Source organism: Caloenas nicobarica, chromosome 1, assembly GCF_036013445.1.
Source record: "Caloenas nicobarica isolate bCalNic1 chromosome 1, bCalNic1.hap1, whole genome shotgun sequence".
In the NCBI taxonomy this organism is placed as follows: Eukaryota; Metazoa; Chordata; class Aves; order Columbiformes; family Columbidae; genus Caloenas; species Caloenas nicobarica.
Genome location: NC_088245.1, coordinates 70045074 through 70071859, shown reverse-complemented (window position 1 = coordinate 70071859; position 26786 = coordinate 70045074).

Genomic DNA, 26786 nt, shown 5'->3' with positions numbered 1-26786 from the left:
CATAAGGCATGAAACAGATGAATTCCCAGACAGCAGTCTGACTAGTGCCCACATTTAAAAGCCTGGATAGATTGGTCACAGGCATTTCAAACACAAGCGGCCTGGAAAATGTTGCCATAACTGAGAATACTTTTAGCATTCTTTGATTGAAAGGGATGGATACTGCCAGCTTTGCTAAATCTCTTTTCCAGTGTATTTACTGGTACAACCACTGCAATTCACTGAAAAAACCCCTCTTTTTGTACCCATGTCTGTGTAAACAATGCTCTCCTATGACTTACTGAACAAGCTGCTCCAATTTCCTCACAAATGTAAGTCCCAAGGTTATATAGGTGTTTCAGTGGTGGGAATTCAGTTTATAACATTCCAGAAGCAGATCCTTGACAGAGAAAATGGTTGAATAGCACTGTCTTTGAAGAGTCTGCCCTTGTAAGTTTATTGCAAGATCCTGATATTGTAGATTTGTCTATACAAAATTCACATCATCTTATTTAATGGATTTTAAATTTTTTCCCCCTATTTTAACCCCGAATGACACTTTTGGTTTGCAGCTTTGGAGTACTATTTTCAGGAGGCATTATTTAGCATAAGCTTTTCAGTAATGTAAAAATTATAGGAAGTATTTAGCTTAGACAGAAAACACTTAATACTGTCCATACAGCTAAATTGAGGCTAAGCCTCTGTGTTTATTATAACATGATCCTGTCTTAGCTTCCACCTCTCAGCAAGGGCAATCAGTTCAGGCCTTCTCACTGTCACCCAGCTTGCGTTGTTTACTAGAGCAACTTGAAAGTAATGTGTGAATAAGCCACATCTTATACAGCGTGAAAACAAATCTGAGCTCATAGTTTTCTTATTGCATGAAAGAAAAGTCTGATGACTTATTTTTAACTTATGCATTTGCATTTTCTTTTCACACTGGAGCAAACAGTCCTATTTTTAGGAAAAAGAATATACGTTAGCCATAGTTGTGTGTTTAGCTTCATGAACAACCTTATCGAATCCAGTATTTTTCTCTCTGACTCAATCTGCAGACTGTTTTTTCTTGTTAAAGAAAATGTACCTGCTAATTTTGGAAATGTGTATTATTTATATGTCCTAAACTAACAGACTTGTTCTGTTACATATGTCCACATAGATATGCATATTTTAACATGCAAAGTTCAGTTACACACAACAGTTGAATGAAATAAACATGACGTTAACTCCAGATACATTTTTCCCCATGTAACACAAGAAGTAAATATTATTCCATGTGGTAAAGTCAGTTGGTGCCCTACAATTCTCTTTCTTTCATTTGCCTGAAGAAATGCACTACAAGGTGGAAATGCATTCCAAGACTACCTTGTCTGAGGTCATCTTCACTTACTACCATATAGTTACTATGCATGGAAAGCAAGACTGAGAGAAATGCTGCTTTCTGAGGAGCTGTTAAATTATTTCTAGAGAGAACCATTATAAGCTAAAGCATTTTCAGAGCCAAACACAAGTCTCAACTTCAAACTAAAAAGCTATTAGAAACCACTAAAACATTCTTCTAACTTTGTCATGCCCAGCAGCCTCTCCTTCCCATGCACATGCACATCCATACACATGTATACTATGTCCGACTAAGAGAAGAAAAGATGACAGCAAAGTGTCAATTGATTTTTGTCTTTCTCATGGAAAGTATTTTGATAATCTGATGGTCTTCTGTGTACTTCACCAGTTCAGGCAGATGGAAACCCTTTTGTACCGCAGATCAGATATGGAGATATGCCAAAACTTGTGAGGGGATATCCTTTTTCACTCTGTTACTTGTTGTTTACCTGCCTATGTTACTAGCTATGCTCCCAGCCCTACCAGACATGTGGCATGATGTTCCTCCTGCCTGGCAGCCCTCCCTACCCAGGGCTGCCTCTTAGGTGAGCTATGCAAATGTGCCCCAGGGCACAGTCACACCTGTTGCACTTGGTCATGTGAGGTTTTCCTGCACAGTCTCTGGTTGTTCTTGCAGGATTGCTGTACAGCACAAGGAGGTGAGCCCTGTCCAGAGGTCAGCTGTGGATGCCCAGCTGAGAAATAGGACTTGGCAGTGTGAGGACAGCCAAGCACTAACATGAGTGAACAACCTTCACATGGAATCCAGCTTGCATCCCACAAATTCAGAGCAGACACTGAGCTAACATACGACTGTCTGCACCTAACTATTTAGACCAGGGAGATTTTACCCCTGGGAGTGTTATCCATCTTGTGAGCCACGTAAAACCTAAATTAGATTTTGCTAAAAGGAGAAAGTGATTTGTCCTATGAGTACAGATCATACACTGCAGCTTGCTAGAAGGGGTAATTTTTAACAGAAAGAGCCCTAATCCAAAGGATAAAGAGCCTCCTGGAAGGAAACCTGTTTTTCAAGCAGATGAAAATGTAATGTAGCCTGTCATTGATTTGTCATAAAGGAAAAAAAAATCAATAGGGGGAAAAAGTTTCAAACAGGGAATTTAATTTAGATTGTGAAACAATAACAACGCTGAAAATAGTTGTATCCAGATGGAAATCAGAGGTGGCTTGCAATTGAATCAATGTAATGAAATGTAATTTAGATGGATAACATCCAATACATATAGCTTAAATCAACGTTGTGCTTCAGATCCTCATTCCTGTTTTATTTTGAGTGTCCTGAAGATCTCCCTTCCCATCTGGTGTCTCTGACTCAAACCATTTCTCTCCTGCATACCTACTGCCATATTCACAATAGGAAAAAACTTATGAAGTCAGCTTCTAAAGTGGGGCTAATGGACTGGTAGTGGAGGGACTATATTGCCTACTGCAGTGCTTGCAGTTGCCTCCAAGCATTCAGGAAATGTTCATAGTAGCCATTCAGCATTGATTTATATGTTATAAGCTGTTTATCCTTAACATAAAGGATAAAGAGGTTCAATTAAAAAAGTTTAAATGTGACTATATTTATTAATAGGAAATCTTTTGGCAATTAATTCTTAATCATTGGTAAACACACAGCAAATAATCATATAGTCAACAGCTGTCAGATTTTCACAGAACAATCACACTGTGCTATCTGTGGTTTATAAGAAATCTTGTAAATCTTCTAATAACTGAACTTTACCAGTTTCTGTGTGGAATAAGCTCTCATTTTAAAAAAGGCACACGTAACAGTATGACATCTCAGACTTTTTCAGCTTTTTAGATGGAATAAAAATAATGAGTAAGATATAATCCAGAACATACCCTGTTATTGACCCATCTGTTTTCTAATACACAAAGGTTAAGTCTCTTTTCATGACATAGAGCAATTTTCCTTCAATGTTTATGTAAAACATGCTCTCCAAGGCAACTACCGTTCGCAGATCCAAAGTGTATTCACAGTTTCAGGAGTAAACAGACACTGCTGGCAGATATGCTAGAAGTAGGATTTATTTTATGTTCTCACATGCCACACAAACAACATCAAAGAATTATTCCCAGATGGATTATTATTACTGCTGCTATTATTATTGTCGTTTATGATTATGCAGAGAAAGAATCAAAATGCAGATAATAAGTAGCCTGTGTAAATACAATACTTAAAACTTTTGAGTGATTTAACAATCTAATTTACACCTGCAGATATCCAACACATATAAAACCCAATTAAATAGATAATGACATCATCCAATAAACTTTGCAAAGATATTGTGCTTGTTTACTGTAGTTCTCTTTGAAGCAAATGCAATTTGCCTTCTCTGTTTCATAGGTCAAATTTGCAGGCCAATGCATAGCAGAATTTCTGTTGTATGCATCTGAACTTACAGTGTTGTAGCAGTCATCATTTTTTTCAGGTGGCAGAAGTGCATTTGCTTTGGTACAAATAACGGTACATATTGCATAGTAGTTCAGGAGACAGAGAAGCAATTATTTGGTTAGCCAGTTTTTGACTGAATGAAAGCATAACAGAAAAAGTATAGGTAGGCACGACCCCAAATCCAGCTCTCTCGGATTTGTTGATAGAAAAGGTACGACTCACTGTTGTTCGAGCTTAATGATCCAAAACAATAGTCAGTATTTCCTGCTATTTTTTTATATATAAGCAAAGAGAAGCAAGTGCTCCCAGGCTGCACAATTTTACATGCAGAAGTTGCAGTTGAACCAATAGCAGTTAATTAGGACCAAGCATCCTAATATTTTGTTATCTTTCATGTGCAAATAGCCTTAAACAGGTCAATGATCCTAAATTATTACAGAAGAGAAGGGCTAATAATTTAGTGTAGGTTTACAGACAAGGCAAGAAAAAATGCATAATTAAAGCAAACTTCATTAAGAAAGGCAAATGAGAAAAGAGATTTGACTTGAAAATACTTGTGAATGAGGACTTCTTTTCCTTCCTGGCCAATGCTTTGCCTTATTCTTTTCTGTAGAGGGATCATTCGTTTTCTCTATAAAAACAGTGTCTTAGGCAATCAAGAACTCTCCCTCAGAGTACCTGCTGCTTAAGTTAATTAGATCTGAATGGACGGACAAGCGCCTGTTACCTACTGATTTAAATAACTTGAACAGATTAGAGTAAAAATAATCAGGTAGTGCATCTTGACTATGTCCCATAAGAGGCTAAAGCATGGTGGATAATATTCTGGGTATGTCTGCATTGCACAGAGTAATGCTACACTATTACTTCTCTAACTCTGCAACTGGAGACAGAATAATAATTTATGTAATCCTCTGCTTAGCCTTCCAAGAAGCTTGCTAATTGGTTCAAATGGTAATCTGCACTGGTTGCATTGCTTCCAGGCTACTCTTCCACATTCAGTGCTCATGAAAAACTCTGTCGTGAAGTGTCCACATCACCAAAGAGGCTAATCATAAGGTCCATTGGTCTCACAAGGTTAGATTTGTCATATGACTGCTATATGTGGCAATATTATCTTGTCAATATTTCAAGAAGATAAGTATCTTCCATCCCTATTTTTTCCTCACTTGATCTGCTTTTTTTCTAAATTCTTGGGAATTCAAAAAGGTCATAAAGTCTTGGCTACTTGCTGGCCCACTGTCTCATTTAATTTTTTTTTTCTTTCCTCAGGGGACATTTCCAGGCTTCTTCTGTGTTCTTGCATAGACAGTTGTTCACATGAATGTTCTGAATGAAATATTTAGGCAAGTAATGAAATGGTTTCCACAGAGAAGCATCCAATATTTAGTAGCAGATAGCTGAGCTGCAAGACCGCATTTAGATCAGAAGTTAATCCTAATGATGTGGCTGCAAATCTTCACAGCTGGAACAATTTCTGAAAAAATATTCAGCTGCTAGCTTAACTGGTATTTAGATTACATCTTCTGGAAAGAGTAAAATATATATATGAAGTAAAGGCTAAAATTATTTATTCCTCTGAGATTTTGGCACTCTATTTTTCTACTCAAATTATGAATCCCACTACACATGTCAACAATGTCAATAAGAACTTGGAAAATTTATAATTGTCTAATTCCTGTTGACAAAAAAAAAAACAAACCTTTAAAAGATGAGGTTGGTTTATGTGCAAAAATTTTTATCCATGTAAGGCTTAGTCATGAAGGATTTACCATCACATTTAGTTCATTGATTAAGACATTGACTCATGTTACTACGTGTAGTTTTTCATAGGATAAAAAGTACAAAAGAAAAGTCCTAATTTCAAAGAACATGCATAGGCAGGAAAACCACAGAAAGATTATGAGATTTCAGAAAATTCTAAGAAGGCTTGTTTGGTTATTTTGAATAACTTTAAAAGTTTGTGGGGTGGGTTGGGTTGGGTTGGGTTGGTTTGGTTTGATTTGGATTGGATTGGATTGGATTTTTAAAAGAAAAAAATAAAAACAAAAATATTTTAGTGATTATAGGGAATCATAGGAGTGTATTTTCCAGTGCATGGAGAACTGAGGGGAATAGACATGAGTAAAACAATCACATGGATCTTTTTTCTGTAACATTGGCAGTTTCCTCCATTCCTTTTCTCTGGAGTTTGATCAACATGCAAATACCTATTAAGCCACTGTATTTTCTTTTAAAGGAGGGCATTCTGTTTTATTAATCTACCCAAGATCTTCCTTTCCCACCTTGCATCTTCCCCTGCAGTCTGTCTTCGGATGTATGCAAAATTTTGGATACATTCTCAAGGCAGAATAAATGCAATTGTGAAGGGGGGAGCTTAAGAAGGCATCAAGCCCCTCTCTCTCCAGGCAGAAACCACGTTCCCTACTGTCACTGTTTCTCCTTCATCTCTTGGTCCCATAAACCAGACATGGGCAGCCAGAAAGAAATTGTGACTCTTTTGCTGTTCACCCTGTCTAACATTTCAAGGTTTTCTTAGGATAGCTCCTCAGATAATCATACTGGCCATTCAGTTTTCATTATCATTATTCATCATTATATCAAACTGCCTATATTCATTCCCACAACTTGGGAGTTTCCTTAGCCTTGATTTTGTCTGCATTACAAGCTGAAATCTTGTTGATTTTTGATGAAGTTGAAATACTCTTAATTTCTAGTATGTCTTTCCCTCTTCTGGCTGAAACAATCAGTCTCACTGTCTTCTGCTTTTATTTAATATCCGTCTTTATGTCTTCTCATAATGCCATCTCAGTTGTCCAGTTGTTCCAAAATGTAGTTAGAAAATTAAGTTTCTGCGTAAGTATAACTCCTTTCTTTCTATTCCCTACTCACAGGATATCTTCCTGTCCAGCACAAACATTAATGAGGAATTAATTAGATATATTGACTTGGGTATGTGTACAAACTGAAAAGCCAGGATGTTTGTTTCGGGTTGTCTTCAAGAATGCATGAAAATTTATGACGTCACTGAAGGACGTCCTGTATTCTGAAGAAAAGCCGAATCTGGTTCCATTCTGTATCCTGAGAAACACTGAGAGACACAAAGGACGGCTTTTTATAAGTGTATTATAAGCCTGCTCTCAACCAGAATGTTGTTTTGATAATTGTGTGGTGTTGGAAATCTCAAAAATTATTGAAGACTAAATGAACCAAAAAAGCAGAACAAAGGAGACAAAAATCAGTGTAATCACTGCAGTTTACTCAATAGAGCAATCCAGCTCTATTGAGAGGAAATAGCAGATATTATTTTTATATAAATATATCCGTGCTTTTTCATTAAACACTTGTATCATGCATCACAGTACAGGCCATATGGGATAATGAATTCCATAAATATTTAAAACATGTAAACTTGATAATCCATTAATAAAACATGTTATCTAAGAGGCTGTGTTCCACTGCAAAGGGTTATTAAAATAGATGTCTGAAGGGTGTTTGCTAACCTTTCAGTGGAAGAGCTCACAGTATATGACCACATAAGCTATTGTGTATTTCTCAGAAACTTGGATGACTCCTTTTAATAAAGTAGCTGTTAAGCAATGTGAAACACTCTAGGTAGCCTATAAAAGGTACTAAAATGTAAGCAGTGCCCTCCACAGAGCAGAGTTTAGGTCTGAATTGCCGTGGGCGTAATGTACTGCCTGACAGAACTAGTCTAGTGGTTAGCTGTTTCCTTTCTCTTTTCTTGATATTGCTAATGTACTCAAGAGAAAAATGGAAATTTTAAATTATGTTTCTCTGGCATCTCTCAAAATGTCTCTTCTACCCTGAACACCCCTCAATTTTAAACCACTCTTGGGATGCCTCTTTAGAATAGGATTATAATAAATTCATCTCAGCCCTCTTACATCAGTTATATCAACATCGCTGAGTCCTTTTAGAAAGCATAACAAGGAAGAATACAATCATTGCAATTAAAAGTTCAATTCTTTCCAAAGGTTCATAGTACTCTTATAGCATTTATATGTCCCTCATCAGTTATGATGCCGCAGATGCTTGGAAAGAGTATTAGATGTAAACGAAAGATAATGTGGTACTTTTTAGTATATGTGGTCATATGTGGTGTGTTCATAAAACATTATCACACAGAGGAAGCATTGTAGAGGGCGGAAAAACAAAGAGTAAGTGCAAACATACACAATACCAAAAAGGTGAAAAACAACTGAGGTTAAAAGGCAGAGTGCCTTTGAAAAATCAGAGTCTGAATGTGCTTAAAAGTATTTAAATTTTAGTGAAAGTGCACAAGATAAGAGCCTGAATAACATCACATCTTCTAATTTCTCATATTCTTCAGCATGATAGTTTCCTTTTTTATAATTCAGTGCTTTTGTGTCATCTAGGTAAGCTTGTGCTTCTACTTAGTGACATGGAACAGGCAACGTTGTGATGCAGAGAGCTGACACCTGCTTACAAACTACATCTTAGTCCTACTTTCCACAGTCTGGAGCTCTGTTTTCACCCTTGTAATTGTAAAAAAAAATACATGTTTGGTAGCCACATATTTTCTTTTTTTTTTTCGTCTTTTGGCTAGCATTAGTGCAGGTCACGTTCAAAAAATTTCAGTGACTGGTGTCAAACTAAGGATATACTGCAGGCCTTAGCATGATAGATGCTTATTTTATGCTGAAGAAAATGTGATGTCTCTTCAAATACAACTCCTGCCCAATATATTTACTCTGCACGTTTAAATACTGGTCTTCTGTTAAAAAAAAAAAAAAAAAAAAAAAAAAAAAAAAGGCTAACCTTGTTAAATTACACAGAAATTCTGCTGTGTCTGTTCAGATCAAACTTCCAAAGATAGTTGTTGGTTTTGTTATATGAGTACAAGAGTGCTCCCAAAGATGGTTGTCAGCAGTGTTAAAAAAACTTTGGATCAATTTTGCAAATTTATGCAAGCTTCTACCAGAACTTGTTTTAAGGTGCTTAGACTACTTAGTTTTGAAGCTCTAGCTCTTTAATTCTAAAAAGAACTACCATTTAAGGATTACTGATTTTGTGTCGTAGGCCTACCATATGAAAAGAAGCTATCATATGCAAACACATTTCCACTTAAATGGCAAAAACTCAAGGTTAAGTTCTCTCAGAGAAGGACATGATTTGTTAAGGAACATATAATGCTTGTGAAATTGTAGAAAGTTAGAATGACAGTCAAATGAATCAGCACTTTTTGGATTGCTTTACTTCCTAAAGTATTAGGGGATTGTAGGAAACACTTTTAAATTTGCTTAACCTAGTCAGTGTGTGTGGTTTAAGCCTTGGAAAGTATCTTATAAGCAAATCAGGACTGTGACACAGGAATGATTTAGTGGCTCTTTTCAGTGAATGATAAATGCTGAACGCTTTCTAGAAATGAGGATATGGATAATACCTTTTCAATGCACTCTCTCATTTCTTAGTGCAGGGGTTTATATACAGAAGAAGCCAATGTTTCATCCTTCTGACAATCCATGACGCATCTGAGTCCTTTTGTGCCTCCTACGGATCCTCTGACTACATTAGGAGTGAAGGTTGGGTATAGCAAAATACAGAGTGGACGTTTTAAGAGGAATACTCTCACCTGTAGTAAATCAAACAATAGTAAGATTTTGTAATTTGCTGAACAGAAAAACTAAATAGTTACAGTATTGTTATGGTACATCTTACTCATTTAAATAATTTTATATTATACCTTGGTAAGAGTCAAGCTAAAACTAAAATTCATACTTTTTTTTTTATACCTGCTTTATGATTTTGATAGATTTCTTTTAACACTTAGGAAAACCTCTCATTTTCCAAAAAGGTTTTAAATGGAATAGAGTGCATTTTGTGCATTAAAAGAAATTTCATAGAAGTGTTGCGACACAGTGTTTCATATCAGTTTGCTGACAAAATCCTTTACAAGCAACAGAAGTAAGATAATGGCACAATAATTATGTGAGAATACGGGTTTGGGTTTCATCTTTTAAATGCTGTTTTCAGAGCTCCTTTCTACTCGCTGTCATACTGGACTGAAAGTGTTATTGGCAAAGCTGAGTAAAACTGTCTTTTCCATTTCACGTATTTTTAGTTGGAAAACCTGATGTTTTTCCCAAGTTTGTTTAGTTGCAAGTTCAGACTGTACTACTGAACACAGTGTGAAATTAATAGCACATTTTTGCACATCTGTCCCAAACTGAATTACTACTATTTTTGCCAATTTTACCAGAAGAATTCCCCCACACACACCTTTTTAACCATCTATCATTTTTAGTGAAAGGAGTGGTGAAAGAGAGAGGTATACCTTCTCAATGCGTTAGGGAAGCGTTTTATACTCTTGCATGCCTATTCTGTGCTTTTTGCACTGATTAGTGTTTGTGTGCTATGGAGATACCTGTCACAGACAGGTGAAACCAAGGAATGGACACTAACAGACAGCACCTGGTCTTATACAAAGACAGGCATATAATATGTATCAGAATCTCCCTTATACAGTCCTGTGTTTTGCCGCTCTTTAGATGGGCAAATTGTTTCAGAGCATGATGCAAGAGGACAGACAAGAGCTGCTTCCCAAAGCACAGGCTGTTACATACTCTACAGGAACCCCAAAAAGTAGTCAAAAGAGGTTGCAAAGACCTGAAAAATCTATTCTCACCAACTCATGCCTTCAATCCTCCTCAGGATCACGTTACTCTGTCAGCTTCTTGAAGTATAAGGACAAACACACTGTACAGCGTGGCTGTCCTCATTGTTTCATCTCCATTCATGCTTTGATAAAAAATGTTAACATCTCGTGAAATATTTTATTTTCTTTGAGCAACCCAGGACATGAAAAGCTGAGAAGTATTGATCTAGATATTCAGTATGGTTTCCTCATTTTCAAGCACATTAATCTTTTGCTAAGCACATAAATATTCTGATTCATTTCTGATTTAAGTTTAAGCTGTTTCCTATAAGGTTCATAATACTGCAGAGCCCCACAACAGCTAAATAAATAAATAAATAAATAATTGAATTCAGATATCATTAAAGCAGCAGGTATGAAGACGTACAATATATAGAAAAACATCATATTTTAAAATTACATCTCATATAGTTTTCTCTTTGGGGTCATAAAGGATAAGTTGAATCTTTACCTTCTTTGTCTATTTTGAAATATGTACTAAGTCAAGTAGGTATTTGAAAGTAGACAAAGAAAAACTGCAGTGAAGTCCACACATACATCAACTTTAAGATGTTTGTTTTATTTAATTCTATGAGCATACTCACTTTACGGTAACACTACATTTTCAGCAAATACTCACAAATCCATATCTAACAGCACTATAGTTTATACCTTCAATAATAATTTCTATGAAATGGTGGAGAGCTGTACATAGCTTTCTAAAGTATACACGTAACTTTCTGAATGTGAAGTCTCCTAGATTTTAGTGGCATTCGCATTCCTAAAACATTTGGACTTTTTTGAATATGCCAGTATGTACTCTAAATATGGCTAAATATAACATCCTTAAGAGAGTTATCCTTAAACCACATAGACAGATAGCAGGATTTTATTTTTCATAAACACAGCTATCTGAAAATCAATTTACCATATGCATCTCCAGTCACCTCACACAGTCCCAACTGCCAGCACAGCAAGAAGGACACACAGTTTCAACACCCTATGGATTATATGTATATTAATGTAAATCAGGGTAAGTGCCAGGATAAAAAAACTCTCCAACAGCTGTCATTTAGCTCCTAGCCTTAGAACACAAGCTGAGTTTTGAGATTTTGTTCTTTTTCTTGAGAATAGCTTGTCTTGAGACATTGTACAATATCCATCACTGACATTCCTATGAATAGACTGGATAAACATCTGTCAGAAATACTTTAGCTGTATTTGATCTTGCCTTGAGGCAAGTAATTGGATTAGACATCTTTACCAGGCACCTTTCAGCCATGTATTTATGACTCTCTGCATCTATATTTCAATCTTTACCAGGCACCTTTCAGCCATGTATTTATGACTCTCTGCATCTATATTTCAAGCTTGTTGAATACTAATCAGCAAATTTAGTATATGTAGGGCTTTAACAGAATGAACAAAACTGTTACAGTCCTGATTCTAAAAAGCAGTTTTCCAATACTGAGTCTTAAAGCTGTTTGCAGCCTGTGGGTGAAAGGATAGTAAAAAAAGAGCTCTGCAGGAGAGAGCTTGCTTTCTTTAAAATATCACTGCCTACACTTTCTGTCACATCTTCCATACTAGACCAGGATGTGCAAAACAAACATTTTATAATTACCACTAAGAAAGCATGAGGTAGTACCTCTCAATGAGTACGGTTCTCCTATCCATAATGACACTGTGGCTTTCTAAATACATATTCAAATTAAAGCTTTTATATAAGACTAATCTTCTAGAGTCACTTTTTCTAAACACCAAACCTCTGATGAGCTACCTTGGATATGCTTTTCTTCAGACCCATTATTGACTTTATTGATGTTTGTTTGAAAGTTGTTCTTACAGCAACTATAAGGCCTGTAGTATGGGATGTCAGACTCCTTCGCACTCTGAGGTTGCTCCCTACCAAATCAGACATGGCAGCTACTGAGATTTTTCTCTATAGGTGGATACATATTATAGCTTTTAGGTTGGTATGATCTGTACAGCGAGAATACTACAGCTATACTTTTCAGGGATGACATTTTCTGTATTTTACAAGTACAGAACTGAAACACAAGTAAATTATGTAGGCAAGCAACCAAATCAAGAATAGATCTAGATCTTTAGTGCTTTATATATTATGTTCAGCTCTTACTGTAGTATGAATGCACACAGATAAAATAAAAGAAACTGTATTCAGACTCAGCAGAATGCTTTATCCTGACTGATAGTCAGCAAGCAAGCAGTCAGGAAAAATACATTAAGCACACTAAGTTAACTTAGACCTTAGACTTACTGGCTTCCTCTGACAGCGTCATCATAGACTGCCTCTGGATAAACTTATTTAACAAGCAGATAGGCATATCGAGTCTGATTTCAGTGGGTTTTAATCTGATGCATGAGGTCAGTAATCATGAAGGAAATTTTTTCCCATTAATTCCTGGGGCTGTTATTCAGCAGTTGAGAATGACAGAGAAATCCAGGAGAAAGTATGATTTCTAGAAAGTGAATAGAAAATATGGAAATATTTGGTGACATTTTTCTAGAAGATTATATACTGAACCCATTGAGGTAGAAGTTAAAACTCTTATTGACACCAATAAGAACAAAATTTTGTTTCTCATTGCTATGGATGAGGTGACCTGTATTTCAGGATATTTAATATAACCTACTGAAATAGTTGTTTGGAGCAGAAATTTCCCTTATTAGAGTTCAGAGCCTTAACAATGGGGCCAGAGAGAGAACAAATCAATGTACTGCCTCTTCATCTTCTTAGGTCCAATGAATATTTAATAATTTCAAACAAAGGAGAAGAATTTTGATGTGGAGAAATAAAAAGACCCTGTCTCAGGACCCTGCATAATTTGGTCATTACTAAAATTATACAGGTGGAGATTCAGGTGAGAATTAGACTTATTTATTCCACAGCCTGCTAGTCTCTGAATTACTGGGGAAAAAAATGAGGAGCCAATAGCGTATCTTCTTTTTGTGTCTTGTGCAGATCTTGGCTCTTTAACATAATCTGAACAATTTCTAAGGGATAAAGCCCTTGGGATGAGGCAACCAGAAGATTGCTTCTCCTTTAATTCCAGTGAGGCTTAGATGTCTTCAGCTCTGGAATGCTTTTGGTCAGGCTGCAAGCAGAACTTCAACATCAGCAGCTTTAATACTCCAGGGTGAGGTAGCAGATAAACAGGATTTGAAGAATTTTTGATGGTAGACATCCTAAAGCATTACTACATCCCTCGTTTGAGCTTGCATATCCTCGGTTCACTTATCTGTGAAACGAGGATTATTTTATTCTTTTGAAAAAGCTGTGAGTGTTTTAATGTGTTTATTTAGCTACTTATTTTTAGCCTAGGGAAAAACTGAAAGAATTTTACTCAGAGCTCTTGTTCTTACCTTTTCATGCCTTTTTCTACTTCCATTTTTGCTTCTCTCAAGATAAATTGGTGTCATTTCACTTGTCGCCCTCCTGCCAAAGAGAAATGACACCATTTTCTTTTTATTTCTTTGCCTCTTTTAGCCCAGAGAGATCCCCTAGATTCTTACACAAATAATATAATTTGACTTTCTCTTTTTCCTGTATGCAGTATATGTATTGAGATGCTTTCCAAAAGATAATAGGTTGTTATCTTTTCTTTCAAAAAACAAGTTTTAATTCAGATCTGTGTTAAAGTCACTGTAAAGTTTCTGAATAACTTTAGCATACGTTGACTTAGGATTTAAGGGACTAACCTCCATCACAATTTACATCAGAATAACAGCAGTGTTAACACTACTGAAATATGCCAAAATTAGTACAGATAAAAAACTTTTCACTTATAGCGGAAGAGTTGTATCCTCTCTGCAGTGAAAAGAGTGCTTCTCCATCTTTTTTACTTTACTATGTTATCTTTTTCTCTACTATTTAATTTACACTTTCTCTTCTGTATTATAATTTTTTCTGCATAAATTTTATCATACCATATGTCTTTGTTTGTATACTACACTGATTTTTGTTTTCATTAACCTCTTTACAAGCTTAAAACTGTGCATTCACCCACAGCTTGAATACAATAAATAAATTATTTGTAACAGTGTTTCAGCGGGATTTGAGATTATCCCCTGCCTCCTCCCCTAAAGCTGATGCTAATGTCTATTTGTTGCAGAGGCTGTAAAGTGCTGCTTTGCAGACTGTTAAGAAGACCTTCAATTTTCGTACAGAGAGGTTACTATTATGAGGAGTTTCTATTGGGTTTGGGCACTACTTTTAACCATCACTTGAAAAAGTGTTTTTGCTGCTACCCTGCAATTCCAGCCACTAAGAGAAAAGAACTAATATAATCAAATAAGAGTATATCTATTTGTGTATTCCGGTGGTTTTCACTGTTATTAAAAGACATAAAAGAAGCCGATTATCAGTTCTTAAAGATAATGTGCTGGCTGATCCATTTGTTCCAGAGTTGGTACATCTGTGCTCTGCTGCTTTTTAAGCTGAGAATCACTGACTTTACCTCATTCAAACAAGAGAGGCTCACAATTTAGGGAATTCACACTATACATACTGTCCTGACTACCATGGGTAAGAAAAGCAAATGGGCAAGTTTGACTAAGAAGAAAATTCGACAGCGTTTCGAATGGCATAATATAGTTAGACTTATTACGGATTCATTAAAATCTAATTGTATCTGACACACACTTAAAGTATTCATGTAACTGAAGTTGTTCAAAGATAAAGCCATGAATACATTTCACTTGCATATCTTCAAAGCATCTTGTACTTCACACTACAAAAGGACACACTTCAGCTCCCTTTTTGTTGGTAGTGCTTTTCTTTTAAACATAAAGTTATTAAAAACTAGGAGGAATCACAATAAGCTATTTAGATATCTTCTGTACTGAATCAGAGTAAATGTAATCAGCGCATTCATGGTATACATCAGCCCAGAATTTAACTTGCCTGGGTGCCAAGATGGAGATAGGTGAGCTCTATTTAGAAACTAGTGAAATTTCTCACATGTAATAAATTATGAAATCTATAGTAAGTATTATGCATATTCATTTCCAGAGTTACTTTTAATAAAATTGGGAAATAAAAGCACATATATTAATGTGATATATACATAATTGATGGAATAATGTTAACACTGAATTTTCTAAATTTGTATCATGCCAATAACTTCAAGTGATTTAACTCAGATGCTTATCTGGTCTTTGGTGGTATCTGGAGGTGGAGGTCATGAGCTCTTATTCTTTGCCAATGTTCTCTGTATTCACATAGGTCACAGTCATTACATTTAAATACATTGCATCGTTTAAAAGAACAATGTTTTCCACTCCAGTGCTGAAGCCATTAGTTCATAGTGCCCAGAAAAAAAAAAAAAAAAAACAACCTTCTCTGCGAGGTTTCTGAAGGCATGCCTGTCCTTCCTTTCTTCCTTTACAAAGGTGGATACCACATTTTCCTGTCAAGTATGTAGGTGGTGACGAACTCTGAAGTTAGAGCCTCTAAGTCTTCTATATGAAGTAGCTTCCACTATCTATACTTGGCTGTACATCAGGACACAGTTCATCTCGGACCTTCTTGGACCTTTCAAAGCCATGTATAGGCAGGGCAGATCTTCAAGGCCTGATAAGATCTGCTTACAACAGAACACTTCTCTCACGAAATGTCTCAGTTTAAGGAATATATGAGACCTCCAGCACTGGTAACTAAAACAAAGCCCCAAGTAATCACAACTCATGTATTTGTGGGATTGTTTTTTGGCTCCACGTTGTTCTTCTCTCTGCTGCAGTTCTTCCTCCTTTGCTGGAAAGAAAACAGAACAGAGAAGCAAAATAAGATTCAGCTTTCAAATTAGGCCAATCAGATGTATATGTCTGCTTGATGATAAACTGAATAGCTCTCTAGACTCTACATGTACCAGCTTGCTCTCCACTGATTATAATGGGAGCTCAGATACTGAGCTCCAGTGTATGCCCAAATGTTGACATTTTCATTTATGTATTTTAATCTGTGAGCTGAATCCCACTTGGATTCTCTCAACAGGAAGCAGATATGGAAGTGTTATCTTTTCTTTCTCCCCTCCCCCCATTAAGTTTCCTGACAGCCTTACATATGTGGTATATCACAGTACGATACTGTATGAATAGTATAAAACAGACCTCTTAGATTCAGAAGTGTCCACAACTGTCCTATGAAATGAACTTGAAACCAAGAAACAACCTCACCATGGCTGCCATGAGCTACTTATAAACTGACAAAATCCTGTGTTTCTGAAATAAATGGTTGGTATCATTAGAGCTCTGGAAATTTAAATTTAATCATGCAGAGCTATTGTTAGTTTTGCACGTGCTTTTTTTTTTTTTTTTGACTGAGACTCCAGTGTCAGAATGGAATTTTGATACATCTTTCTTTTAAAATGCATGCAGATAAATTATATCTGTGTTTTATGACTGTTTTGTTTTATTATTGTCTAGCAATGGTTCATAAAGACAGAACCTACAACAGTAATACCTCAGCAGAATGCTTGGTTACCTTTATTGAATAGAATTTATGAGGAATAACTGACACAAAATTCATCATTTATGGTGATTATATTGTCTCTGGAAAAAATCAGCTTGCTAAATAATGACTGACTGAAAGAGTTCTTTCTGTCTTTCTGTTATATTTAATACTTAAGGTATAATCATTTTAAACCTCTTATGCTGTTAACACAAGCGATCTGGATGCTCCTCACTATGATGTATCTGTCTCAATAAGAAGGTGCAAAAAAGCACAGATACAGGAAACCATTTAAAAGAGGTAAAACACACCAGTTTTTGCATGTTTTTCAGATGAGTTGCAGAACTATCTCTAACAGTTAATTTTTAACAGTTAACTCGTACAAACTCCTAAGGAGTATATGATAGGGCTAGAAGGGGATCAAAGATTGGTTCATGCAAAAGTCATAATTCTTCATAATTTTGTTAAGTCTGGAAAGAAAGAAGGAAAGAAAGTAGGAAAGAAGGAAAGAAAGAAGGAAAGAAGGAAGGAAGGAAGGAAAGAATGAAAGAAGGAAAGAAGGAAAGAAAGAAGGAAAGAAGGAAAGAAGGAAGGAAAGAAAGAAGGAAGGAAAGAAGGAAAGAAGGAAAGAAGGAAAGAAAGAAGGAAAGAAAGAAGGAAAGAAGGAAAGAAGGAAAGAAAGAAGGAAAGAAGGAAAGAAAGAAAGAAGGAAAGAAGGAAAGAAAGAAGGAAAGAAGGAAAGAGAGAAGGAAAGAAAGAAGGAAAGAAGGAAAGAAGGAAAGAAGAAGGAAAGAAAGAAGGAAAGAAAGAAGGAAAGAAAGAAGGAAAGAAAGAAGGAAAGAAGGAAAGAAGGAAAGAAGGAAAGAAAGAAGGAAAGAAAGAAGGAAAGAAAGAAAGAAGGAAAGAAGGAAAGAAAGAAGGAAAGAAAGAAGGAAAGAAAGAAGGAAAGAAGGAAAGAAGGAAAGAAGGAAAGAAGGAAAGAAAGAAAGAAGGAAAGAAAGAAAGAAAGAAAGAAAGAAAGAAAGAAAGAAAGAAAGAAAGAAAGAAAGAAAGAAAGAAAGAAAGAAAGAAAGAAAGAAAGAAAGAAAGAAAGAAAGAAAGAAAGAAAGAAAGAAAAAGAAAGAAAGAAAAAGTTGCATGAAAATGCTGAGAGGGCTGTGCTCTGTGTTCCTCTCATATGCAAGCCTTTAGCCTTTAACTAAAGGTTCACCTGTTGCTTCGCCTGCATGGTGAAAGTAGAAATAAAAACTCATTCTGACATGTTACACAGTAATTTAACACTTTCCTGCTTGAGGCTTTGAGCCAGGAGCATGTTTTCAAAGGCCAGTTAGGGTGTTACTAAAGCAACATCTGGACTTGGTGTTGAGGGCTGTCTATAAAAATGAGGCTTTGACCTTCTTGATAATGTTGCAGGGAAAGCATGGCTCACCATGGCTGCTCTCAGGGGACTCGTTTAATGCCATGACCCACGTCTTAGAGGCAAAACAGACTCAGGACTTTACATGCTGGAGATACCTCATCTGATCAGTCTGCCAGTAAATTTCCACCATATCATTTGTACACACCGAGTTACTGCCTGATGTCCAGGATTCTGTGTTCACATGAAGACCAGCCACTCATAGCTCCTTTGCCTGGAGCACTCATGAGATGCTAACAACTTTCTATACTGGACAAGAGTTTGACTGAAACTCGTTGACATTCAGGAGACAAGCTGGACCCAGTACCACCGCAGATCTCATGCTGGGGATACCTCCAGCTGTCAGCTGTTCTGTGTTCTTGGTGTTACTTTGAGAGAAGGGAAATTATTTCTCACTTGGTTTCAGAGCAACTTTGTAGCAATTATTGTTTTCAAGTGAGTTACCCTAATAAAAATAAGGATTGACCAAGACCTGGTTTTTTTTGTGCTATTCATTTTCCAACCAGCCAGCCCCTACCTTTCTGGTGTTTAAAAAACATGTTCCAGCTATGATTAAAGGTTTCTTTGTTTTGCCTTTCAATTACATCTCTGCAAGACTGTAAATGCTTTTATACGAGAATTGTAGAGTACTGAGAATGCATCTGTTTTTAAGCTTGGGAACTATTACAGTCATTAGCTGCTTCTATAATTTGCCCTTTTTATACTAATACTTTCTCAGCTTGAAGAACATATTGCTTATATATTGTTTCTTTGTGCTTCCATGTCTCATTTACCTAGAGTGGCACAGCAGGTTTGCTAAATTAAGGATTAGACAGATAATGGCCAGGATACTTCTTACATCTGTAATTTTCTGTAAATTTTCATAGAGAAAAATGAAATCTTTACATTCACAGAATGTGTAAAGCATACTAAATAAAGAAAATATTTAATAGATAAAAGCTGAAACTATATATCCGTATATGATGTGTATAATATATTGTTTCTTTTTATTTTACTCTTTTCTGCTTTTTAGTAGGATGAGTGTGGTTTATTTCAAATCCAGCTCCCACAAGGAGATAAAGCAGTGATTGGCATCAGCCTATGGGCACACTGTGAAGTTCCAAGTATACCTTTTTATGTGTATGTAAACCCTGTGTCGGAACCAAAGGTGGCCAGAAAGGCACGCTGGCAGTCCTCACAAAACTGCCCCTCCTCAGCAGTACTCAGACCACCAAATCTGTTCTGTAACAAGAACAGATTTGATGCAGAGAAAAGCAGGATTTTTTTTTCTTTCTTCTTTCGACACATCCTTCCAGTCAGGACATTGTTGAACAGAACGAGGGCATTTCTTTAAAAAAAAAAAAAAAAAAAAAGCTGTAGGACAGAGGAAAAGATTTTCATTAGACCACGTGTGACTGTATCAGATCGTCACTTCTAACGGAACAATGCTCTTGTATTCTTATTCTCACAAGGTGAAAGATTTTTATTCGGCACCTCCTAGGAGCACCAGAACAAGGCTGATCCCGGACCAGCTGAGGTGCCTACAGTTCCCCGGCCCTGGTGAAGTTCCATCTCCTGGTGACATCACCTACACAGCTGCCCTAGAAGTCCCACCTCTCTTCCGGTCATGTGGTTGGCTTGCCCCCTCCTCTTTCTGTCCCTGAGGGCCATCATTCTGCAAAGTGCCTTCCCCTGACATGAACACAGACTGTTCTGTGATTGGCTTGCGTTGCCATCCACCCCTGCTAATGCAGCCAAGCACCCACCTCAACAGGAAGTCCCTCCCCCTACATGCATGGAGGCCACCATTTTGAGTTGTCCACCATTTCATGGCAGGAAGATACAATTTCGTAAAACATTGTAACCAACAAGTTTTCATACTGTCCTGTTATTGGCTGAAGGTTGTTTCCTAACGCCATTTTTCACCCCGTGTTCAAAAGGAGCCCTGTGATTGGCTGCCAGGACCAGCCATGCCTTCCAGCTGACCCAGAAGTGGATCAGCACTGGAAGCCACTGCTTGCCATATGCATAAAGGCCGATATTTTTGACATGATGCTCCACGTTTCCATATTGCTCTGTGATTGGCTGCCTGACATTTTTTGAAACCGTCATACCCATGTGATCTCAGAACAACCTCTGATTAGCTGCTCATTTTCTTTTAACCAGGAAGTGCTCACGTACAAAAAAATATATACACTATATATACATATGTGCATTATTTATTAATAAACACATATTTTTTATATGTTGTCACAGAAATGTATACATATATAAAGAGATATAAATTTATGCATCCAAAATGTGTAAGAATACTGTGCATACAACATGCTTTAATAATAACGAATAATTAAATTTTAAATTTTGATAGAAAATAATTAAACAAAAGTAAAATGCAGTTTTGGACCTCCACAGTAGTGTGTTTGGGGTGGTGGAAGATCAAGGTATCAAAGTGGAGCACCAAAGTGGGGGGCGGGGACAGGAATGAGCTAGAACATGCCCCAGGGCTATGTACATGTCCCTAGGGTCCACCAAGGGCCCCTGAGGAAAGATACATCCTGAGAGCCTCACTGAGAGGCCCCACACATGGAAGCTTGACCCCAAAGGACAGCACAGCATTGTTACATGGGCAGCCTCTGTGCTTTTCTGGGGGCTGCAAGGGAGCTCCTGCTCCCTTGCTGTGGCGGACTTAACACCTGGCAGTAACACCATTACAGGGCACAGGATTGTGCCAGGAGTGTTTCCTGACCCTTAGGCTGGTGACCTTGAAAGAAAGTTTCAGAATTTTCCATCTGAGGAGGGAGAAGGGAGAAGCTTGCCCTGATCTGTTCCCTCTTCCGTCCTGTCCTGCAGCAGTGAGAAAAGGAACAGGTGCAGAAGGGATGGTGCTGTGTGAGGAAAAAAGGTGTTAGGGAATAGAGGGAAAAGGCTGGAGAAGCCCAGTCAGCAACCAATACCCCCCCATACCCTGTCAATATTAAGTTCCTCAGTGCATAAGTTAAATTGATTGTCCAGAATTTCGTTTCTTACATGTGTATGGTTGCAGTCTTTCAGTAAACATGTCTATGCCACTATGTCCTTGCTGGGGTGGGAAGCTTTGGCAGTGGAAATCCCCTTTCTGAAGCCACTAAATTGCTGGTATGAACAGAAGCCAGGTTGTAACCTGACTGACTTACAAATCAAGATGCTTGCAGGTTATAGAAGGCAGCAAGAAAAAGTTTTGTAAGAAAAAAGACGACAGTTGAATAAAAGATTAAATCAGTAAATATTGGGGTTTTTTTTTCTGTATGTAGAACCATTGAAACTATGTTTAAATACAATGATTCTTCTGTTTCCTTTTTTTCTTTTTTTGCATTCTGATGGTCTTATAAAAATTTTTATTTTACCAGGTTAAAATTATCAGTTAATATTTTTTCCTTGTCAAAGGGTGGGAAAATAAGATCTCTTTAAAGTGGTTTTGTTCTGGAATATTTTTGATTAAACCTATACCTAATTATTATTTTATGGTCCTACCAAAATTAGTTATACCGGCCCCTAGTTCCTCAAATGAGTACAAGTTATCCTTTATCATCATATTGTGGTCTTGAGAACAAACAGTTTGGACTTCCTACATAATATTTTGGTTGCTATGCAGGTTATCCTTACATATTTTTCCCTTTCTTAGAATTTTGTGTCCTTATGTAAGTGTCTTGTGTGCCTGATTCTTGCACAGCTTAGTTTTCTATTGAAATTCCTGATTTTCTCATAAAATTGATTTGTGGAACTGAACTTATTAACTTTACTGGAATTGATCACTGGGCTGCTCGTGTCAGGAAAGGATCATCTGCTGCTCCCAACTATAAATGCTGAATAGAAAACCTGGATCAAGGTCCACATCTGATATCAGCTGACATCTCTATTATAACCAGTAAAGTTCTGATTAGCCAGGAGGAAACCCTTGATGAATATGTAGCAGGACAGTCAATGAAATAATATTTTGAGAACTCACAGAAAGAGTATTTAGAACAGTAATTAAAAGCAAAAGAAAAGCTTTTTTTTCTCTACTCAAAAGATTTCTTTCTGTTTGTCCTGTCAATGACAAGTGTCTCTTGTCCTTTCTTTCAAAATTTTTCCAGTTTTTCATGGATGAAAATTGGTTATGTAAGGGGAATAAAGGAGAATAAGAAAGTGGAAAGGTGCACCACAAAGCTTAGCAGAATCAAATAAAATAGAGAGAGAGATCATGAAGTCTGGATCAGATTAGAATTTATGGGTAAAATGATTGCATAGAAGGAAGTAAACTATGACACTCATTTGTAGTTTTGGTGTAAATCCGAGCCAGGAAAATACAAAGTTTACAATCCTACTATGTTGCCAAAATACTGAGGGGCAACACCAGGCTTGGGAGACTTTTGAGAAGAAGACTTCTGAATCATAAAAATTAGCTGTAATTTTTTATTATTTTTTTTTCCTCAGCAGATACCAAAGTGCCTGTGGTATATTAGACAATAGAAACACAAGAATCTTTTAGAGCTGTGGAATATTGGGGGGGAGAGAGGAGGGGGAAAAAAGTATGTATTAATGTGAATGAGGAGTGAATGTGAACACCTGGGTGTAAAACACCAACAAGGCATTAAAATGGCTTGTGCTGCTAACACCTGTAGCAGCAGATCACCAAGATCCTAGCATCCGTCTAGCTGCAATTTCTCAGAATGACCAGATCTGAAACAGAGACAGTGGCTAAATCCTGATGACTCACAGACTCACAGAAGTGAGATAGGATAGAGAGATTAATCGTGCCTGAAGGATATGATGAGAGGATCTCCTCAAGAGATTCTTACGCCTAAGTAGGACCCCAGGTAGTGTGGGGAGAGGCAGGGAGGACTGGGGCTTTTCCAGAAGTTGGGGGTTGGGCATCTGGGCATAAGAGGATGATGCACGTGAGGCAAATTAAGTGACCATGGAGCAGTGAACTGGTATCAAGATCAGAGTGGATCACTGCTCTTCTTGATTTCCTGGTGCCATCCCTTCTTAGTCTCATCTTTTTATACAGGCACAGCACAAGAAAGGCCATGTAGGCAACTCTAATTTCCGGCTGGTCTGAACTTTGCCTTGGCAATCTACCCCAGTGCATGTGGCATAGAAAGTATAAAAGAAAGAAACATGAAAGGCAGAAGAGCCTCCAAGAGCAGGATGAGCAAAGAAAGGGGCTAAGGAAGGATGGAAAACCAGTGGTGCAAGTGAGCATGAAATGAATGTAGGTCCCAGAAACAGGGATGCAAAAATGGGATAAGAGAGAAAATAAATTGAAGAAAATAAACTCATAAAGTAATAATCATCATGTGAGAGGTCACAAGAAAAAGTCAAAGTGTATTGCATAGCATGCTGAATAGCAAGGTAGGAAGGAAGCAGGTTGGAGAAGAGACAGGCATTGCATAGGCAGCAAGTCCTTTTTGGCAGGCATCCTTTCTGAGCTATTTTATGTCTTCTCAGTGGAATGCAGAGAGTGGAAGAACATGCTTCCATCCTGGCTGAGACTCTTGGGTGCCATTATCATAATAAGACTTAATAATTTTAATAATAGTCATTATGGTTGTTTTCCCTTCAAACACTAAGCTTGCTGGGCTTTGAGAGAGCCTGAAAATTCATCATAAAAATGCAAGCTCTGTGTGCTTTAGTTCAACTTCTTTTGATTGAAAACTGACATGCTCTACAGGCTTTCAATGTTCCTAAATTATTATGGAAGAAATAAGAGGAAAAAGGCTAACCTCTCTGCATGAACAGGAGTGAAAGCTTAACAAGACTCAGGTGTTTTTGCAAGTATTCACTGTAGTACTGGTGCGGCATGTGTCCCTACAGTGTCCCTGCAGAGTGATCACTGCTGACTGGCCTGCAGCTCCGTTTTAACAGCCGTTCCTTTTTCCTGAAAGAAATCAGCACACTATTCACACAGCTCAGCATGCTTCAAATTCAGACTGTTTAAGTGTGTCTCACCATGAATAAACAGTGATTTGTACTTGGAAAAGGGAATTTAGTAATTGCAATAGGCATGCCTTAGTGTCCTCTGACAGATAAACAAATGGTGCATGTGACATAAGCTGTCTGTGATGGGTCCTACAGTAAGGAATAGTATTTATTTTCACTCTTTCACCTTAAATATTAAAACAAATCGTGGTGCCTCTAAAATACTGAAGTTCAGCAAAAACAGACTGAGTTCCATGCAATGAAGTAGTACTAGTTACAAACACTTCAGTGTAAATCAACATTCTCTACAAAACATGCATGCCAATGAAAGGCTCTTGTCACTAAAAGGTTCCTAAAAACCTGTCAAAATCTTCAAACCAGCTGTCCACAGATGAAAGATATGAGAAGCAGACTTTACAGCATGCGCTAAAGGAATGAGGTCAAGACTTTACCAGACCCAGGAATCTCAAAATTGTCTTTCTCAAACCACATAAAAAGGCTGAAGCTTGTAGCTTCAGCAAGGACAGGTTTTTTTGTTCCTCAGGGAGGCCAATTTTCCTTCTGCCCCTGCCACTGACTGGCTCTGTGACTTGGGGGAACTCACTGAATTTTTTGGTACCACAGTCAGCCTGAATTCAAAATAAAGGCACTTAGAGCACTGCCTTCCTTAAGGTTGCAAGGCTTTATTTTTCAAGGTCTGTAAATAAGTCTCAGCTTGTAAGAGAGGTTTGTTTATTAATTATGATCTATTTTTGTTGACTAGTACTTTGTGTAATCAGTTGAGGACAATGTCAGCTCTCTAATATGAACATGGAAAGGGTAGAGAAAATACGACCTCCCTCTCAGATGGGATGCCAAGGCACTTATTTTTAGGTCCAGAAGTACTTGACTGGGGCTAGGAGAGTGAGACACAGTTGCCAAGCCTCATACTGCAATAAGGCTTCCACAGAAAGGAGAGAACCTTGTACTTCTCCTCCAGAGAGTTAGAATAAATGTGGAGGGTCCTGAAGAATTCCACAAGCAGAAGGGTGATTGAATACAACGACGTGCAGCGAGCTAATGGAATGAGAGATGTGCAGATACTTCCCTGAAATAAAGAAACATTAAAAAGCTTCAATAACCTAAAATGTACTCTGAGTACATACCTGTCATGCTCATAGGATACACATCTCATTTTCCACCTGAATTACTTTTTCCACTTGAATACCATAGGCAGCATTCAACACTGCTTTGCAATTGCTTGCCATTATCTACATCTGCATGTAAATAAATTTTCTACACATCAAAATAGATCCAGCATATGCCTGCTTTGCACAGGTGGGTAGAAATGACTGTTGAGTGCAAGCCAGAGGAGTGCAGTTCTTTCTCAGGGAATATCTCTGTATGAAAGCTACAAAAGCCTACACAGTCAGTAAGAGAAATATAAAACTGCACTTTCCATTATAAATATGTGGCTTGCTAATATATCATGCACAGCTGGAGCTGTGGTTGCATAGCCATCACCAACCATCAGTGGGGTCTCTCTCCAGTGATTAGTATTTTTCTTAAATCTCAGACCACAACAGTGGAAATTATTAGGAGGCATCTACTATACTCTCAGCCCATTCAGTGATGCCTTCTAAAATGTTTACTCCAACCTCTGCCAGTCCTCCTACTCTACTTCTTAAGCATCATCTGGACATGCTGAGAAATCATTTAGGGAACTGTTATGCTGTATTCTTGTAGGAATAAAAAAATTTAAAATGGAACTACCTGGAGAAAAGGCCCTGTGTAGGATGAAGAATAAGTGTCACAAAGTAAGTGGTGCATAATAGATCAGCTTTTAAATCCTGATTTCCACTATTCACTAGTGCCAATAGCTGTAGCAGGCATTAAAATTGCAGAGTGCTTCTGCACACAGAACTTGCCTCCAAGCTTTTTGATGTTGCATAGCTTTCCTTTTATTTTTTTTCTGCACTACTCCTTTTACTGCTTTGCTTTTAGGATATATGTGTCTATACTTCATTAAATGTCCCAGGCCTTCACAGTTCTCAGGACTGGTTCATACTTGGTTTATAAATGAATGAGGTCTGTCCTCTCTTTCTGAGACTTTTTTAACCGTGCAAATTTGAAACACATATTGTGTTCCTGACTGCAGTATAAAAGTAAACATAACTCCTTTAAAGAAAAACAAAATGTTCATTAGCCAGCCACTAAGCTGTCAGCAAAGGCACTCCTTTGACCAGCATTGTCTTTGTCTGTCCTTTCAGCAGCACTGCCTTGTACAGTAGAGACTGGCAAGTCTGGGATATAATTACTAAAGCAGGTGAAAGCATCGCAGCAGTTCAAGGGAGGTGATCCTTCTCCTGGTGTGATGACATTTGGAGTGCTGAGTACAGTTCTGGGCTCACCAGTACAAGAGGGACATAGACATGCTGGAGTGAGTCCTGCGAAGGGCCACAAAGGCAATTAAGGAACAGGAACATCTCTTATACAAGGACAAACTGAGAGAGCTGGGATGTTCAGCCTGGAGAAGAGA